This window comes from Microcebus murinus, chromosome 4, assembly GCF_040939455.1.
Source record: "Microcebus murinus isolate Inina chromosome 4, M.murinus_Inina_mat1.0, whole genome shotgun sequence".
Classification (NCBI taxonomy): domain Eukaryota; kingdom Metazoa; phylum Chordata; class Mammalia; order Primates; family Cheirogaleidae; genus Microcebus; species Microcebus murinus.
The window spans coordinates 45,666,790-45,682,674 of record NC_134107.1 but is presented as its reverse complement, the minus strand read 5'-3'; the positions used below and the strand labels follow the sequence as shown (position 1 = coordinate 45,682,674).

Sequence of the window (15,885 nt, the reverse complement as noted above, 5' to 3'; positions counted from 1 at the left end):
TGAGCATATCAAAATCCACCTTTAGAAAAAATTAGAAAAATAACTCAGAATGCTCACCATAGACATTAGAAGTTTCTTTCCAAGTATTTAATTATACCATTTTCTTTCAATATGAAAATGAATGCAAAGGGCATAAAGTGATATTTTTATATTGTAATCAGACTTACAAAGACAATAACAACAAAGCACTTACTATATACCAAACCAGGTATTAAGTGTTTTATGCACAACATCTACTCAACCCTCACAATATCCTAGGAATAAGGAATTAACATTCTCATTTAACACTTAAGAAAACATTCAGAGAGAATAAACAAATTATAAATGGTAAAACAGAATTTGATCCCCAGGTATGCAGATTAAAAAGCCTAAGATACTGATACCTAAAATAGTGTTATTTCATATAAATAAACTAAGAATAAAAAAAGAAAATGGGCCAGGCACAGTGGCTCATGCCTATAATCCTAGCACTCTAGGAGGCCGAGGCAGGAGGATCACTTGAGCTCAGGAGTTTAAGACCAGCCTGAGCAAGCACTAGACCCACTTTCCACTAAAAATAGAAAAAAGTTGGATGGGCATGGTAGCCCATGCCTGTAGTCTCAGCTACTTGGGAGGATGAGGCAGGAGGATCACTTGAACCTAGGAGTTTGAGACCAGCCTGAGCAACATAGCAAGACTCTGTCTTTACAAAAAAATAGAAGAAGTAGCCAGGTATGGTAGCACACACATGTAGACCCAGCCACATGGAATGCTGAGGCAAGGGTATCATTTGCTTGAGCCCAGGAGTTTGAGGTTGTAATGAGCTATGATACTGCCACGATACTCTAGTGGGGGCAACAAAGCAAGACTTTCTCTCTAAAAAAAATAAGATGCAAAAGAAAAAATTAGTGTACAATATACTCTATTCACACAGCTCCTGATAACTTCGATGAATTTTCAATGTGAACATAAGAAAGAAATCAAACAAAACTTCACAACTAAGACATAGTTAATAATGTTAAGTGCTTTGTAAAAGGACCCAAAGTGTCATAATCAAAAGTCAAGCTATTTTTCATTCTTTCCCTGTCATGCCATACATAAGAATATGAGTTCCAAACTTTCAGTATGTTTACTAAAAAAAAAAGAAGACTACAAGTACCCAATTTCAATTTCACTAGTTCCACCCAATTTAGGCTGTTTTACATATATATGTGTGTATATATATATATACACACACACACGTACATATATATATTTTTTTTTTGAGCCTGTTACAAAATGCCACAAAATGTAAAGCACAAAAGTATTTTACCATACCTCTAAATCATACAAATCTATACAAAAAGTACAAAGAGAGGCATTCTCTGGGGTTGTTGACTGTAAAAAATTAAAGGATCTGATCTCAGAAAAGCTGACAAGTTTTAAAATAAACACCTGAAAATATTGTATTAAAAAATAAAAATTAAATATGCCATATAGTTTTAGGGTTCCAAGATTTAAAATATTTTTTAAACCTCAACATGTCTATTTTCAATGTGCATTTTTATAGTGGGAAAGGACTACAGCTAAAGAATTTTAAAATAGTCAAATTTTCCTCCAGTGTGTATTTGGGTCTTCAAACTGAAGAATAAAAAATGTTCCTAAGACCCAGTTAACTAATATGCTTTGTTCCAAGTTATTTAAACTTTGTTCAGCTGCTATATTATTTTTATTTTCTTTTTTGTTGTTGTTTGGTTTTTTGCTTTTTATTAAAGAATTAAACTGAAAGTCTCAAAGGAAAATGTCCTCTAAAGCATCATAACTAATATAATATGACCAAAAAGATATTTCTAAACTGTTTTCTAGAACTTTCACATCTTTTTCCCCTCCTTTACTCAATTTCAGAATCTTTCTTTGTAACATGGAAAGATTTAAAATTATCACTTTTTTCATGGCATTATCAACAATGCAAATCTTCAGCATGCTAAAGCAGTATGAGGAAAATAAGTTGAGGCCATTGGAAAACAGAGCCATAGCTTTTCTAGCCTATGTGACCACCAATCCCTTCAGAAAGTGGTTATGTCACAGTCATATAAGCTGCAAAATCTCAGCAAAATAAGTGTGTCTAATTTGAAGAAACAAGTTATTAAACACCAGAGAACTTTCAAACCAAAAACAGAAAATAAGGCCCGTAGGCTCAGATAAAAAGCATTCAAAGTTATTAGAAAACATGAGTTTCCAGGTTACAAAACTAAACAGTGGATTTAGCACCCCTATTTGAAAGTTATCAGAAGTAGGAACAAGTTGTTGCTGCTGTTGCTGCTTCTACCACTACTACTGTTTCGTCATCATTGTATAATAAAAATTTGAATTTCTTCAGAAAAGTTCAGATCACTCTGAAAATTAATTTATTTTCATACTATCCCTCAGTAAAAAAGAAATTATAATATATGACAACTTTACACTTAGAAAACTTAATTATAAATACAAGGCACCTAAGGACCTGCAACAAGTAAGGAAAACAGGAATAACACTCAGATTTAAGTTTTCAGATGTAGCTCTTTCTTTAAGATCATGCTTGTCAATTGAAAAAAAGAGTGTATTACAGTGTAAGTTCGAAGATTTTATTAACTCATAATCCTGATCATCAGTTCATATATTAATAAGCCACTTACTAACTATAATTTTCATACCTAGTTGATATATTTATAGGAAAGCAAAATTTGAAAGATTCCTTTGTCCCTTAAAATGTACTCACAATACCCTGACTATAAACTGAGCTAAGAAAGAGAAGTGTAGTGGTTAAAAGCTGCTGTCCTATGTTCACATGACATTCATGACAGACATAGCCTTTCTAGGAGTCCCAAAAACACACAAGTATGAGACATTTCAGTCTCAGAACTACAGAAGAGCCAGTTATGCTATAAAATGTTCCCACATATTCAATGCTCTTGAGGGTGTTACCTATTCCTATTCCTAATCATCCTTTAAATCATAGATCAAAGGCTACCTCCTACTAGAAGCTTTCTCTGACATAGCTACTTCTGCTCTTATACATATGTCCATTATAATAATTAGCACACTGCATAGAATCACTTATACTCATATTCATACCTCCACACTAGGACCATGCATTTTCCTCTTTGAAATCATGTAATCAAGTGGTTCCCAACTTTTCAACATTAGGGATTCTTTTATTAATTCTCCCTCATGAACTCCATATTTTAAAAGATTGCTTCCTATCAAACTAGCCACTCTTATTATATAATAGGTAAGTCATTTTCTAATTTTTATTAATTAAAGACATGTAAAACTGATGTTTAATGCTTCTGATCAGCACAGTATTATTCATTTACATTAGTGTATGGGAAATGCAGCAATGCTTTCGCTCTGGAAGTAAGTATGAAAATAAAATAAATGAGCACTGACATTATATTGAAGGGACTGGAAAATAAAAGGGCCAAAAGAGCCAGTCCTAATTTATGACATACGAGCTTTGTTTGGAGTAAATAATATCCTGAAGCAAAACCCAGTTTAAACATTTATTCATATCAAGGAGGAAGTTAGACAGGATGACTGGAAAGTTTATCTACCTCTACATACTTTTTATTGAATGAGGCAATGAATATGAAAGCACTTTAAAAGCTGAGGAGTTCTATAAAATAGAAGAGAATTAAAGGCCTTTCTCATGCCATGGTTCTAGTACTGATCATAGGACTTTTGCCAATTTATCCTAACACAGTTGTCAAGAATGGTTCCATACACTTATTTATATAGTATCTTCAAACTTAATCTTTTTAGCAATCCTATAGGATAAATTCTATCACCATCTCCATTTTAAAAATGAGGAAATTGAAATTTGGAGAGGTTGTATTATTTTTCCAAAGTCATATAACTAGTTTAGAAAATAAGACTTAAAAGAAAATATTTAAGAAATAAAAATTAAAAGTCTACTTTTGGTCTTTACACATACATGTCTATCACTCAAATGAAGAAGAATGTCTGTTTCCATTTTTTCTTAAAATGAAAGCAAGATAAAGCAGATTGAGATGTGTATATTTGACGTAAAGAAATTCCTGGTATTAATCATTAATATACATAACCAAAGAAGATTATAAAATCTCCTTCTTTGTAGACTTCCACAATAAAGAGAGCTTCTTAACTGATGAGAATGAAGAAAGGGTGACCAATACTATATGGAGGATGACAAATAAAGTGACCTTTCAAAATCTCTTTTAGTCCTCAGTATTAAAGTTTTATCAAATTTGAGAGGCTGGACATACAAACTCTACATTTAGTTACTACTCTTTTCCAAGGCTTCCAGACTACAGATGAATTCTCCTTTCTAGGAAAGAAAAGAAAGAACCAGTACTGCTTTCTCTATTTTATACAAGAGAAAAAGAAGTAGGTTATATAACTTCCCATAAATTACATAGCAAGCATGTAGTGAAGCTAGAATGAGAAACCGTATCTGTATAATTCTAAGTATAGTACCACTTCAACAGTAACAGATAACATTTATTAAATAAAATGTTTATTTTTTTACCAATCCCTGAGCTTAGTGCTTTATCTTCATTTATCTCATTTAATCCTCACAATAATCCTATGATGTAGATATTATTATTACTCCCATTTTACAAATAAAGAAACTGAGGTTTAAGGATCATACCATGGATATATTGGGGGAAAGGGAGCTGACTTCTCCTACACAGAAGTTTCAACGCCCAAGGACATAGCTGGAGATTATTTCTGAGAAAATAAGAACATTCCTGCTCTTTAATGTTCCTTCCCAAGGAAAAACAATGAACTATTCTCTTTTAGTTAAGGTCATTTTTACCCTATTCTACCAATGACCTGTTTAGCACCAAGACATCTGCATCTATGTTTCCCCATCTACCGAATATTATAATCTTCAACAGAAAAAAAAATCCTTAAAACACAAAAACTCATGGCTTCAAAAATGCCCTTCACGGTGCCTAGGACTTAAGTGTTCAATCAGGTTACCCAATGATTTGTTTGTAAGGGATAAGAGGAAGCCTTTGCAATCATGCCTGAAAATGAGTTCCATTTGAAACCTATGCTCTTCTTTAAAAAAAAAAAATCTGTTGCATTTTCTTTTTTCCATATATTGGGTTTGTACAGTCTTAAAAAGTGAAGTATCTTTAATTTTCTTTGTCTAATTTTAAATAACTACTTTTCAAAGAAGCAAAAAAGACTGTGCTCGGTGAAGTCAAAATCACAAATAGCACTAAAGCCCCTTTTTGCATTTGAATGAATATATTAAAGAGACAATTCAATTTGTCTCTTTAAGATGGCTAGAAACAACAAATTATTGAATGTAGCAGGGATCACAGATCATTTAAATAGTTGTCTTGTGAGATTTCCAGCGAAGAAAGAGATCAAGAGAGAACTTGAAATGAGAGAACATAGAATGTTTGCATACATTCTAATATGCGCATCATATAATGCACTTTGAATTTATCTTATATTTATTATGCCTATTTATACACATCATCATTGAAAAGCATCAAATCAATATACTTAAGTAATTTGATTCAAAATAGTTAAAACACACAAAATTCTTAAAGGATGTCACAATATCACATTGGCCTTCTTCAATACATGGTGCTTCAATCCAGAAAAATCTTTAAAAAGCTTTATAGACCATGGGAGCTTAGTAAAGTACACCAGTGAATTCCTTGCCACACGCACCACAACAGAATGTTCGTAGAAAGAGAGCAAATACGGAAATAGAAAATCCAGAAAATTACAGGGCAGCAGATTCAAACTGGTTACCAAAGATGCAAAAATTTCTAAAATATATGCAACATTAGAGTACCAACTGTTAGATTTTTTATTTCACTATCCTATTGCCAAATAGATATAAGCTGATATTAACCCAGTTCTTGATAAATGAAATCAAACATCTCTCTATAAATGCAAAGAGATAACTCTTTAGATAAATGTAAAGATTTCTATAGTTTAAAATGACTGGTTTTCACTTGAAGTATTATGAAAGAGAATGCCACTACACATTTGCATGCCGTTAAAAGGTAAAAAGGAACATTTCAGAATTCTTCTTTCAGCATTTTGAGAAAGAATTTTTCCAATATTATGCATTGTGCAAGTTCATGAGGATTACTAAATATATTAGCATTATAAAGTAGAAATAACTAGGCAGTTGATTTTTAATGTGGTTTATTAGTTTATAATAAAACATCTACAATTAACCTCAGAAAATAACTCACATCTTTCCTAAAAATGAAAGTTTTTTGAGTGAATAGTAAAATATGAGTGATATATTAGGGGTCTCAGAGGAGCAAGAAGAGATTCTGAATATAAACAAGCCATCATTCTGGTAAAAGGAAATACAAACAAGAAGAATAAAAATAGTTGAAGCACAAAAGCCATAATGAGGGGGTAGCTCAAAAAATAACTTCTACTTTGAATGGTTTGGATGAAATACAAATTATCCACAGAAAAGTGTGGACTGGCATAAATGTTTGTACAAAATTATAAGTGTATTTCAAGAAGTATGCAAGAGGCAACCGCCTGCATGATGCACAAGGTCCCGGCAATGCTCTGCTTAAGTGCTAGTGCACAGAGTCCAAACCACTGCATTTTAATTACCATGCAGCCTCAGATATATTGCCTTTGATATGGAAATGTTCTTGTTCTCTCATCTTCACATATGGTCTCATGCACAGAAATCTTTATCTGATTCATAAAAAATAAACTAGAATCCAATCTCAACACCTGACCTCACTGCTTAGAAGTTTTTTACTAAGCATGGTGTCACTATAAAAAGAATGGCTAATATTGGTGTAAAGTTGGATATTTTGAGCAAAGATATGAAGGATTTGCAGTTAAGAACTGAATCGATACTGCTTCTCTGAGGTTTTAGGGTTTCATGTTCACTTTTTTGAAACTACCACAGATTTGAGAAAAAACAGATCTCTTTTTTTGGAGGTGAGAGACTCTGTAGAAGATTTAAATGACATTCCATTTCACAACCTCCACCCACATTCTTCAATTGATATTATTATCCAAACTATAACAATGGATACGTAAAACTTGAAAAGCTATATCAAAAACCATATTGCGAATTTTGAACTATTTCCAGTTTGACTAAATGTCTAAACAAAATAATTACCTGAAAAGCTTTTACCCTTTTCAACTGAACAAAGAAAATAAAAACACTTTTTTATGAATGAATAGTGAATATATTATGGATATAAAGGATGATGAGAGTTTCTGATATAACTCTCACCAAAACAATAAATTTTCAGATCGCAGTTGAACAACTTCAAGCAAAAAGGATATGCTACACATTTAAAAAGTGCTTACATTAATAAAAATTGTTTGTTATACACTATAACAGAGCAGTAGCCTTTTTTTTTTCCCTTAAGTATTGAGATTCACGGTATAATCAATAGAAAATCTGGAGTCAGGATGAAGACACAAAATGTTCTAATATCATATTTCCCTTATTAGAAAAAGAAATAGAGGAGAACCATATTTCTTAAACAAGAAGCTATCCAAGCCCAAAGACAGTCCATTTCTTCCTCTAAAGAACAATGAATGTTTCTTCATTTGTTCATTTTTTTAGCAGGTTTCTATAGTAAAATCTGTTCTCATTAAAGCTCATATTCTCACATAACTTGATAATTCTGAAATAATCTAGACTGATTATTTTTCTTAAAAAATAGTAATATGGCCCATCTAATCTCATGACAGCAGATAATACAGCCCATCTGCAAATCATCTTGCTGTAAGTTATCTGTGTTTTATCATTTCTAGTACCTGTCTGTGCCTGATATGGTACTCTCAGACACATTAGCTTGATGGAATGTTTCACTTGACTTCAAAAACATCAATTGATATATATGCATCCCTAAACTGTATTTAAACAAACAGCTCTTAGATAAACTCAAATCTTAGTTGTACTATGCTATACTTTCACAGAATGTTATTTGTAAATAGTGAAAAAAAAGTGTGTGTGTGTGTATGTGTGTGTATGGATTCTCTCTATATAAGAATTCACTAACAAGAGAATTCTTTCAAACATGGAAAGAGATGTATAACCAAATAAAACTGAAAAGTATAAAAAATATTAAAAGTAGGGGTTAAAGCCAATGTATTTTAAATCTTGTTCAAGATGTTCCAAGAACATTTATTCTAGTACCTATTGTACTAATTGAAAGAGAATTATTTAAAATGTCACTGATTTCTTCAATATAAGATGGATATGTGTAGCAATTTCATCAATGATCAATAATCACATAGTTCCTTTTAAAAAGTCAAATAGAAACAGTCAATTATTATCTCAATAATGCCACTAAAATTTATCATTTATATATTTAAAATAAATATATTTTAGAACCTTATAAAAAAGTTTGCTGGTTAACATATTATAAATATGTGCTTTTCCCTTAAAAAGAAAAATAGCTATAGTTTTCTGCTACTAATGAAAAAATGCCCAACAGACAATGTAATATTCCTACTGAATCTCAATTCTTCTAGATATATATTCAGTTACCAAATCCATTATAGAATCAGCTTAAGGTATAGGTATTTGATAATGTTTTATTGATATTTTTATATTTATCTTTATAGTATAATGACATATTATAGTTACATAATATAGCATTATAGGAGTTTGTATCATGCTCCATGATAATAAACTCAATTTTTTGGCATTTTAAAAAATACAAATACACCAAGAGAAAGTTCCTTCTCAGCACTTCCAAAGCAACAACTAAAAGCAGCAATAAACAGGATAAACAATAAACAAAAAGCTATCTATTTTTGCCACTATAACTAAAGAAATATGGTGGGAGAGCAAAAGAGAAAGGAGGTGTTGGTAGTACATGAGAAAAGCAACAGAGGTTGTCAGTATGCCCCAAGGAATTAATGACCCAGTACTTGGTTGTCTGAATCTTGGTTACTTACCGTCTTTAGTCATAAACTAGATCTAATAACTGTGGTACACACTTGCTTTCAGAGGTTGAAAGTGTTTTGGGTTTTTTTGTTTGTTTGTTTGTTTTGGCTGTTTGCTGTTTTAAAAAAAGAAAAGGGACAATATCTCTTAATTTATGAGGTTTTCAAAAATGTAGGAGAAAAAAATTTACATGTCATTTTGCCTCCTGCCCATGTGCTCACATATGTGTATTCAGGAAGATACTCTCAAAAATGCACAGATAATACATTTATGGGCTGATAGAGTCAAAAAAATCCAGTCATAACTTTTCTCCTGCTATAAGAAAATGAAATATTTCATTGGTTCAATAAAAAGCAAATGCCACTGAATAAACTGTGTCCCCACTTCCCACCAAGAAAGGCATGCTCTTGTTGCCACAGAAAAGCTAACCTTGTCCCACTAAATTTGTGGAAAATTTAGGACAGGATGTTTGTTCGTTTTGAAATCTTCTAGTAGGTATCAGGCATATTTGAGTGGCCTAGAAACAAGGGGAGGAGGGAGACTGATGCAAATACCTAATGCTGAGTGTTTAATTCCATGGTGACTGCACAGGGTGACAGAGGGAAGGTCATGTTCATGGCTGCAGAAATCTGTTCTCTGCCAGAGAGTGTGGGCTAAAGCTGACCCGGATCTGGGAAGCTAGGTAGGAAACTCAAGCATAAATCTGGGCAGAGGGGACAAGGCACTGCTCCTAAGAACCCTAGGCTGAACAAGAGTGACACAGGCAGAGACAGAATAGATCTTTTCAGGCTCCCCCACAGGGATCACTAGCAGCCCCAAGTGGATAGGCCTGGAGGGGGAAACAAGAAGCTGCAATCAGGGCACAGACACTAACTTTCTGAGAGATCTTTCAGAGTAGGGCAGGAGGGAACACAGAGACAGGTGAACAATCCAAACTAGAAGCCTTAAGTCCCTACCCAAGCCAGGATATACAGTGCCAAGCCTGGGCTGGTCCTACAGGGTTAGTGCAAACAGAGGGGCACTAGCAGCCCTCCCCTACAGGCGGTGTGTGGAGAATAGGGATATTTCCAGATTTTCTCTATATCTCCTTTTTCCCATTGACTCTGCACTCTGGAGCTGGTCTCCAGTACTCCTCTAACCAACAGTTCCCCAACAGACAAAAAGTAAGGAGAGAACAGAAAACAGAGAAGAAAAAGAGAAAAATCAAAGCCAAGGCTACACTGTCACAGTCTTCTCTGCCAGGGCTTCCTGAGGCTTTCCTGGCCGGTTCGTCCCTCCCTCGGGAATTCTGTAGCCCAGAACAGAGCTGAGTGGACCAGGTCGGCCAAGCCCGTGCCTACGGGCCTCGGGGACTAGGTGCTGAGTGCGCAGGCTAATTATACATGTGGCATTTGGGCAGCCGACTGTCCAGTGACACCTTACCTTATGAGGAAACGTCAACCCCAGCAACTGTTCAAAACAAAATGCCATCGCGGGATCAGCTTCGCCGGCTCTTGGCCGGTTCAGGATTGCTTTTCCCACAGCGTCTCGCACTTAGCGCAAGAATGTGGCCTGGGAAGGCCAGCCGTGGGCGGCTGGCCCGGCTAGGATGGGGGGACAGGCGGGGTGGACCTTGCCAGGTATCCGTCCTGTCCCCCCTCGCCACAGACCAGCTCGCGGACCAGACCAATTGACCTTTTTATTCACCCAAACCCACCTCCTAGAAATAGACTGGGCGGGGCTGTGTCTGTTCTCCTCGGGACCAGGGAAAACCTGGGCATGTGACTCTAAAGGGCAAGGGAGAGAAGCCCCTGGTGAGCAGGGATGGGGGGAGGGGGTTCTCATCCCTACTCCACTGGGTTGCTGTTTGGGCCACCTCGCAAGGGCCAAAAGCCGAGCCGCAGGACTACACGCCGGGCACTAGCGTCCCGAACGTGGACGTCATCCGAGAACCCACTGACAGAGCAGCGGGAGGTCCGGAGCCCAGCCCAGTTTGCCGCAAGGACAGCTTTGGGCCATCTCGAGACCTAAACTTCAAGCCCGGCCCTCACTGGGTCTCACACACACGGAAGCAGCCGGGGACTGCCCATCTCGTAACTGCCCAGCCCCGCCAGTCCAGTCGAAGCTTATTTTTAGTCACCAAATAGGGGCGGCATTCAATATCTAGCAATTCATACAAAACAAACGTTTTAAAACTTGGTCAGCCTAAGAGAGCTTAAATAAAACACAAAACACGCGGATGGCAACCACCTTTTATCTGCTTCTAACATACAAATTCTCTTTTTATCTTAAAGCTCCGCGGAGCACCGGGTTTGCCAGGCACAGAGCTAATCTGCCCTCCGCAGCCCCGGGCCGCTTCTCCTGGCGTCCAAGCACAACCCCAGCAGCCTTTGCACAAGCCCTTTCCCTTCTCTGCCCGGCCCTTTAAGGGAGAAAGAAGAAAGCAGTTCCCCCGGGAACGGCCAGACTCCGGCTGGGCCACAGGGCGGGTGGCAGCACCGCCCCCAGCCCTGGGCAAAGCCCTGGAGCCACGGACCTCGGCCGGGGCTGCAGAGAGGGCAGCGGGCGGCGGGGCCCGGGCAGGGTGCCGAGAAGGACGGAGGGCGCCGCCGGGGCTCAGGGACGCGGGGCGGGGAAGTAACGTGCCGGCGACCGTGAGCCCGGCCCGCGGACTCAGTGGCCGAGCCCGCGCCCGCAGGGGCTGAGCGCACCCTAACCCACGCTCCCGCCAGGCCAGGCACCACCGCCCTGGAGTCCAGGGCAAAGAGGACCACAGATTAGTTAGCACTTGGGTTTCGGATTGTCTTGGAGTTCGGTTTGTTTATTCCTGAAAAGATCATAAAAAGTAATGTCCAAAAATGGGGGGAGGAGGGAAGGAAGGGAGAGAAGACGAGTGAACTACAGGCAACTCGCGCGGCGTCCCGCGAAAGTTGTGGCGGAACGCCGGTGGGACGCGGGTGGGAGGAGGGAGCGCACGCGTTTTCTAGCTACCCGGGTTTTCTTTATGAACTCCTCCTAGTAAACTTCATCCTGGCTGAAAGACCGGCGGAGATCCTCGACTCCCGCCCACCCTCCGCCAGCGTCAACCCCACAAATAGCCAAAGTTTCCAAACCAAAATGGGGGTGGGGTGGGGGTAGCGTTAAGAAGCCCAGAAGCTCAGCGCGTCCTCCCGACCTCCCGCGCCCCAAGTCTGGCTGACAACTGAAGCGCTCCGAAAACTGTGGCGTCGCAGTCACACAGCGAATCAACCCAACACTTTTCCAGAAAACAAAATATTCGCTAGAAAACTTACTTTGCATTTAGTCTCTATTCTTTGGGGGATGCGGTTTAGGTCGGCTCGTAAAGGAAGCCCGTTTTGTCCAGGTTGGATATTGTCTACTTATGGATCAGCTCTTGGGTGAGGGTTTATTTTAATTTATGGCTTATGCATTCTTTTAAGGTCGATTTACATGACCTCCAGCTACAACTAAGACAGCCGAGGAGGGCACTCCAGTCGTCAGTCGGCCAAACCCACAATTAAAACAGCCCTCCCCCTAAGCCCGGTGTGACTGGGACTCTCCCGGGTAGGCTGGCTGCCTGCTTGTCTCTTTCTGTCTCTCTTCTTTCTTCGCTTCTCTCTTTCTTCCTTCTTTGTCTCTCTATATCTTTCTTTCTTTCTTTCTTTTAGTATCACGAAATAAGACGTGATATCAGTTTGAAAGTTTCGGTATAACTTTCTCTAAACCCAAGCCTGCCGCGATAACGAGACACAGCGCTCACAAAGCCCTCAGGATATTGCCCTCTTGTGGGCACAAAGGGCATTGCGGCCCAGCGGTCCTATCTGACCCTTCAAAGCACACACGCATTGGCTTCCACGGAACGCGGGGGCTGGGGGAGAGAATAACTACACACGCTGGCACACAAGCTCCCTTCACCACACACTTGCGCGAACTTCAATGAAATACCTACCTCAAACTTCACGGAGACTTAAAAATTCATTCTCTAAGCCACCTGACTTCTTTTTCATATCATTCCCAGATATATAGATTAGAATGTCTATGCGGGGAGGCGAAGGTGGAAGAATAAGGTGGGCCGAGAGGGCAGACAGATTTCCGGGCGAATATTTAGGATGGCGATAACAGCTTTCTGTTGTCAAAGGTTGCGTTGTCTGTCTCTCTCCCTGCCCTTTTGCCTTAGTGTCCTACGCACAGTTATCTACAGCTACAACATGTGTTTTCTCGGAGTGGATTTTTTTTTGAGGGAGAGGGGGAAGAAAACCAAAAGCCCGCCACGCAGATCTGTCACCGCCTCCGGAACAAGGCACAACTCTGCGAGACAGGGGACGCATCCTGCGGATCCGCGCGTCCACGGGCGAGCGGCAGACGCTCGGGCCCCTTTCTCTGCCTCCACTCCCTCTCGGCGGCGGCCCCGCGGAGCGCCCTCCTCCCGCTCCTCCTCCCTCTCTCCTCCCCAGCCAAGTACCGAAACCCGCCCGGGCTGGGCAGCCGCAGCTCCGGGCAACCCGCGCCCTCTCGGGGCTCCACTTGCTCGGCTCTCGTCCCACCGCCTGTCCTACCCAGCCCCTCCGTCCCAGCTCTAAGAAACTAACCCTGGAGCTGCCCGGAAGGGCAGGAGCGGAAGGCGCTGGGGGACGGCGGCCCGGCCCTGGGTTCCTGTCCCCTGCCCCCTCCGGCTCCCCAACAGGTAGCTCACAAACGGGCCGCGCGCTCTCGCTCTGCCTCCCTCGCTCTCTAGATCGCTCGCTCCGTCCCGGTTACCTGGGCGGGCTCCAGGATGGTACCGCTCGGGAGGGCTCCTTGTGCGCTGCGCCGCGGGAGTAAATGGCATTAAAGAAAAAGGGAAAGATACATATAAAAAAATTTTAAAAGGAAAGAGAGTCGATGCTAGGTCAATTGGCACAGCCCAGAGAGCAAGAGAGCAGAACCCCCCAGCGCCGCGGCCGGCGCAGCCCGTTAACTCAAGTCTGCGGGGGTGTCCCGCCCCGGGCGGGGGGAGCGCTGAGCGGCAGAAGTTTGCCGCCGGGGTGCCCAGAGGTGCGCGCGGACGGGGTGACTAGGGGCTTCCCCCCTGAAACAAGTGAAGGCGATGGTTAGTGCTGTCAATCTTGGCAATCAGTGTGAGCGGCCATGTCGTAAGTATTCAAAGCATTTCCCGTCGTGCAACATCAGAAAGTGAGTGGCCAGGGCATTGATCTGAGCGAGGGAGAGGAGGCAGGGCTCCCCTCCCAGACAACACAGGCAAGATGAGACAAGAGGCGAGGGAGGCAGCGAGCCAGGCTGAGAAGCTGGGAGGGGAGGGGGGAGGGCCAGGGGAGGAAGGAGGGGAGAGCGGGAGGCAAAGGCAAGAGAGAGCCGCAAAGAGAGAGGAGGGCAGAGAGACCCGGGAGACCAGAGGTTGGAATTGGAGAAAGCGCATGGAAAGAGAGTGAAGCGAATACTAGCAGAGAATTGGAAGGGGACAAAGAAGACGGAAAGTCGGGGTCAGAGGACTAGGGGAACAAGTATTAGGTAGGGGAGAGGCAGGCTGAGGAGAAAAGAACCAAAGGATCGCTATTGGGGCTGGGGCTGCTGGGAGGAGTCAAGAGAAAGGCATACTGAAGCGGGGAAAAGGTAGGCAACGGGGAGAAAAAAGGAGCAAAGTGGAGGAAGTCAGATGGTAGAGGAAAATATAGGAATAGTAGTTGTGCTTTGGGGAAAGTTAGGTGACAGAAAAAGGCATGGGCTGAATGTCAAAAATTATTAATATAAAGAAACTGAACCACAAACATGAAGTATGAGAAAAACAGAAGGAGAAGGACAGGGATTGAAGCAGACTAGGAAGAAGGAAAGAGGGGTGACTATTAAGATGAATGATAAGGCTGAAGGAAAATGGAAGTAATCAAATGGAAGTAAAAGAGAAATAATCAAAAGAGAGAAAATAAAAAAAGCAGGAAGCAGAGATAATGAAAACATATAAGTTAATAGGATCTCAGTAAATAGGAAAAAGAAACAATTTTAAAGATAGAGAAGGAGGAATTAAAAGAAAAAAATAAAAGGCAATATACATAGGAGATTCCTAACATATGTAGATGGCAGTGTTCTGGAGGCCATATGGATTATGGAGTTTATAGGTTAAAATTATTATAAATAAAAAGACATGTACAAACTACCAAAGAAAAATTATTACATTTTTACAATAAATAAAATAGTTCCATATTTATTATATGGATAAGTCTATGTTGCATGACATTGAGTGGGTGATACATGTGTATTACCTCAACTTTGTACAAGAAAAGATTTGCAGAAACATTTTAAGAAAGATGGCTTGGAGGTTGTAGAAGATAAAAAGAGTTTGTTACCAAGGATAGCACATAAAAATGCATAATCTGATGCAGAAAATTATGTTTTAAAAAGACCCCCTAACAACTACATCAATTAAAGATTTCCTTTGATTCATATGTATGGTAAAGATTTAAAGGATATAGAATGGTCTAAAGAAGCAGAGACCTGAAACTTTATCTCAGTGCAAAAAAGCTGGAGGACTGGGACAGGAGAGAATAACTAACCATGGTGCCAGATAATAGAGATGCAGAGTATAAGAGATGAGAAAACTAGCTTTGACAGCAGCACACGGCTAACTAGAGGCAGCGTGCACAAGGTGAGCTTGGCCTGCCTTAACACAGCCCTAAAGACATAGACTAGATTGCAGACATTAAGGTCAGTGGAGAGTCAAAACTACAAGTTTAAAGCTGGGAGAGAGGTTCTAAGGTACCAACATAATCTGCAGAAATTGGTGAAGGAGAGATTCTTACTGTATAAAAACTGATATGAGATGGCCACTTTGAGATACTTCATAAACAGAGACTTTGTGAAAGGACCTATGGACCAGAAGACATGGGTCAGGTATGGTGACTAGAAAAATCAGAAAATTGGCAATCTAAAGTTGCCAACATGAGGAGGACCTCCCATAGATGAAGTGAGCAAAAATAAAGGGGAGAAAGATCTCATCTTTGTTATATTAACTTTGA

General features: G+C 40.1%; 1 protein-coding gene across 9 annotated transcripts in view; it reads right to left on the bottom strand.

Moving 5' to 3' along the window:
* The window catches only part of SOX6 (SRY-box transcription factor 6), a 631,508-nt gene that overhangs the window by 613,009 nt on the left and 2,614 nt on the right, over window positions 1-15,885 (bottom strand). For 2 of the 9 annotated variants that reach the window (XM_076002134.1, XM_012780699.2), the window contains exon 1: window positions 13,637-14,056. The exons of 3 other annotated variants lie outside the window; for them this stretch is intronic. The gene's annotated coding sequence lies outside the window, so the exon portion shown is untranslated. Of the gene's footprint in view, window positions 1-10,321; window positions 10,780-12,171; window positions 13,226-13,636; window positions 14,057-15,885 lie in introns of those variants that run through there. 4 more of the 9 variants (XM_076002132.1, XM_076002139.1, XM_076002147.1 and 1 more) reach the window with 3 other exon arrangements.